Here is a 4,911-nt window from a genome sequence, read left to right as displayed (position 1 = left end):
GGATTTTCACTCATCAGAATCATACTTTCGCATTCTTCTCATACTTGTTGAACGGATCCTGGGTTTTTTCTGGTTTGGATCACGTAGTAATGTGGTACCACGCTGAAACAGTCAATTAAACCTGGTTTTGATCAATATTTTAGAGAATAATTCATGTTAGGTCTAGGTTAGGTCTGGGATTTGCTCTCATCAGGCTCATTCTTTCGCATATTTCGCATACTTGTTGGCTAGATCCTGGGCTTTTTCTGGATTGCATCACGTAGTAATGAAGTACAACACTGAAACAGTCAATCAAACCTGGTTTCCATCAATATTTTAGAGGACATCGCATGTTAGGTCTAGGTTAGGTCTGGGATTTTCACTCATCAGGCTCATACTTTCGCATTCTTCACATACTTGTTGAACGGATCCTGTGTTTTTTCTGGTTTGGATCACGTAGTAATGTGGGAACACACTGAAACAATCAATTAAACCTGGTCTTGATAAATATTTTAGAGGATAACGCATGTTAGGTCTGGGATAGGTCTGGGATTTGCCCTCATCAGGGTCATACTTTCGCAGTTTTAACATACATGTTGACCTGATCGAGGGTTTTTTGTGCTTTGGATCACGTAGTAAAGTGGTACCACACTGAAACAGTCCATTAAACCTCGTTTGGATCAATATTTTAGAGAATAATTCATGTTAGGTCTAGGTTAGGTCTGGGATTTGCTCTCATCAGGCTCATACTTTCGCATATTTCTCATACTAGATGGCTAGATCCTGGGCTTTTTCTGGATTGCATCACGTAGTAATGTGGTACCACACTGAAACAGTCAATTAAACCTGGTTTTGATGAATATTTTAGAGAATAATTCATGTCAGGTCTAGGTTAGGTCTGGGATTTTCACTCATCAGACTCATACTTTCGCATTCTTCACATACTTGTTGAACGGATCTTGGGTTTTTTCTGGTGTGGATCACGTAGTAATGTGGTACCACACTGAAACAGTCAATTAAACCTGGTTTCGATCAATATTTTAGAGAATAATTCATGTTAGGTCTAGGTTAGGTCTGGGATTTGCTCTCATCAGGCTCATTCTTTCGCATATTTCTCATACTTGATGGCTAGATCCTGAGCTTTCTCTGGATTGCATCACGTAGTAATGAAGTACAACAGTGAAACAGTCAATTAAACCTGGTTTCCATCAATATTTTAGAGGACAACGCATGTTAGGTCTAGGTTAGGCCTGGGATTTGCCCTCATCAGGGTCATACTTTCGCAGTTTTAACATACATGTTGACCTGATCGAGGGTTTTTTCTGCTTTGGATCACGTAGTAAAGTGGTACCACACTGAAACAGTCCATTAAACCTGGTTTGGATCAATATTTTAGAGGATAACGCATGTTAGGTCTAGGTTAGCCCTGGGATTTTCACTCATCAGACTCATACTTTCGCATTCTTCACATACTTGTTGAACGGATCCTGGGTTTTTTCTGGTTTGGTTCACGTAGTAATGTGGTACCACACTGAAACATTCAATTAAACCTGATCTTGATAAATATTTTAGAGTATAACGCATGTTAGGTCTTGGTTAGGTCTAGGATTTGCCCTCATCAGGCTCATACTCTCGCATATTTCTCATACTTCATGGCTAGATCATGGGCTGTTTCTGGATTGTATCACGTAGTAACGTGGTACCACGCTGAAACAGTCAATTAAACCTGGTTTCGATCAATATTTTAGAGGATAACGCAAGTTAGGTCTGGCATAGGTCTGGGATTCGCCCTCATCAGACTCATACTTTCGCGTTTTTCACATACTTGTTGAACTGATCCTGGGCTTCTTCTGGTTTGGATCACGTAGGAATGTGGTACCACACTGAAACAGTCAATTAAACCTGGTGTCGATCAATATATTGCGGAATAATACATGTTAGGTCTAGGTTAGGTCTGGGATTTGCTCTCATCAGGCTCATACTTTCGCACACTTCACATACTCGTTTGACAGATCCTGGGTTATTTTCTGGTATGGATCGCGTAGTAATATGGTACCACACTGAAACAGTCGATCAAACCAGGTTTCGATCTATATTTTTGAGGATAACGCATGTTAGGTCTAGGTTAGGCCTGGGATTTTCACTCATCAGACTCATACTTTCGCATTCTTCACATACTTGTTGAACGGATCCTGGGTTTTTCCTGGTTTGGATCACGTAGTAATGTGGGACCACACTGAAACAGTCAATTATACCTGGTTTCGATCAATATTTTAGAGAATAATTCATGTTAGGTCTAGGTTAGGTCTGGGATTTGCTCTCATCAGGCTCATACTTTCGCGTTTTTCACATACTTGTTGAACAGATCCTGGGTTTTTTCTGGTTCGGATCACGTAGTAGTGTGGTACCACACTGAAACAGTCAATTAAACCTGGTTTCCATCAATATTTTAGAGAACATCGCATGTTAGGTCTAGGTTAGGTCGGGGATTTTCACTAATCAGACCCATACTTTCGCATTCTTCACATACTTGTTGAACGGATCCTGGTTTTTTTCTGGTTTGTGTCACCTAGTAATGTGGTACCACACTGAAACAGTCGATTAAACCTGGTTTCGATCAGTATTTTAGAGGATAACGCAACATAAGTCTGGGATTGGTCTGGGATTTGACCTCATCAGGCTCGTACTTTCGCGTTTTTCACATACTTCTTGAACAGATCCTGGGTTTTTTCTGGATTGCGTCACGTAGTAGTGTGGTACCACACTGAAACAGTCGATTAAACCTGGTTTCGATCAATATTTTTGAGGATAACGCATGTTAGGTCTAGGTTAGGCCGGGGATTTTCACTCAACAGACTCATACTTTCGCATTCTTCACTTACTTGTTGAACGGATCTTGGGTTTTTTCTGGTGTGGATCACGTAGTAATGTGGTACCACACTGAAACAATCAATTAAACCTGATCTTGATAAATATTTTAGAGGATAACGCATGTTAGGTCTGGGTTAGGTCTAGGAGTTGCCCTCATCAGGCTCATACTTTCGCATATTTCTCATTCTTCATGGCTGGATCCTGGGCTATTTCTGGATTGGATCACGTAGTAATGTGGTACCACACTGAAACAGTGAATTAAACCTGGTTTTGATGAATATTTTAGAGAATAATTCATGTTAGGTCTATGTCAGGTCAGGGATTTGCTCTCATCAAGCTCATTCTTTCGCATATTTCTCATACTAGATGGCTAGATCCTGGGCTTTTTCTGGATTGCATCACGTAGTAATGAAGTACAACACTGAAACACTCAATTAAACCTGGTTTCCATCAATATTATTGAGGATAACGCATGTTAGATCTAGGTTAGGCCTGGGATTTTCACTCATCAGACTCATACTTTCGCATTCTTCACATACTTGTTGAACGGATCTTGGGTTTTTTCTGGTGTGGATCACGTAGTAATGTGGTACCACACTGAAACAATCAGTTAAACCTGATCTTGATAAATATTTTAGAGGATAACGCATGTTAGGTCTGGGTTAGGTCTAGGATTTGCCCTCATCAGGCTCATACTTTCGCATATTTCTCATACTTCATGGCTAGGTCCTTGGCTGTTTCTGGATTGTATCACATAGTAATGTGGTACCACGCTGAAACAGTCGATTAAACCTGGTTTCCATCAATATTTTAGAGGATAACGCAAGTTAGGTCTGGCATAGGTCTGGGATTCGCCCTCATCAGACTCACACTTTCGCGTTTTTCACATACTTGTTGAACTGATCCTGGGCTTTTTCTGGTTTGGATCGCATAGTAATGTGGTACCACACTGAAACAGTCGATTAAACCAGGTTTCGATCAATATTTTTGAGGATAACGCAACATAAGTCTGGGATAGGTCTGGGATTTGACCTCATCAGACTCATACTTTCGCGTTTTTCACATACTTGTTGAACAGATCCTGGGTTTTTTCTGGTTTGTATCACGTAGTAGTGTGGTACCACACTGTAACTGTCCATTAAACCTGGTTTGCATCAATATTTTAGAGGATAACGCATGTTAGGTCTGGGATAGGTCTGGGATTTGACCTCATCAGACTCATACTTTCGCACACTACACATACTCGTTGAACAGTTCCTGGGTTATTTTCTGGTTTCGATCACGTAGTAATGTGGTACCACACTGTAACAGTCGATTAAACCAGGTTTCGATCAATATTTTAGAGTATAACTCATGTTAGGTCTATGTTAGGCCTGGGATTTTCATTTATCAGACTCATACTTTCGCATTCTTCACATACTTGTTGAACGGATTCTGGGTTTTTTTTTGGTTTGGATCACGTAGTAATGTGGGACCACACTGAAACAGTCAATTAAACCTGGTTTGGATAAATATTTTAGAGAATAATTCATGTTAGGTCTAGGTTAGGTCTGGGATTTGCTCTCATCAGGCTCATACTTTCGCGTTTTTCACATACTTGTTGAACAGATCCTGGGTTTTTTCTGGTTCGGATCACGTAGTAGTGTGGTACCACACTGAAACAGTCAATTAAACCTGGTTTCCATCAATATTTTAGAGAACATCGCATGTTAGGTCTAGGTTAGGTCGGGGATTTTCACTAATCAGACCCATACTTTCGCATTCTTCACATACTTGTTGAACGGATCCTGGTTTTTTTCTGGTTTGTGTCACCTAGTAATGTGGTACCACACTGAAACAGTCGATTAAACCTGGTTTCGATCAGTATTTTAGAGGATAACGCAACATAAGTCTGGGATTGGTCTGGGATTTGACCTCATCAGGCTCGTACTTTCGCGTTTTTCACATACTTCTTGAACAGATCCTGGGTTTTTTCTGGATTGCGTCACGTAGTAGTGTGGTACCACACTGAAACAGTCGATTAAACCTGGTTTCGATCAATATTTTTGAGGATAACGCATG

The sequence above is a fragment of the Colletes latitarsis genome, unplaced genomic scaffold (genome assembly GCF_051014445.1).
Source record: "Colletes latitarsis isolate SP2378_abdomen unplaced genomic scaffold, iyColLati1 scaffold0018, whole genome shotgun sequence".
Taxonomy (NCBI): Eukaryota; Metazoa; Arthropoda; class Insecta; order Hymenoptera; family Colletidae; genus Colletes; species Colletes latitarsis.
This window is presented reverse-complemented; position numbering follows the sequence as displayed.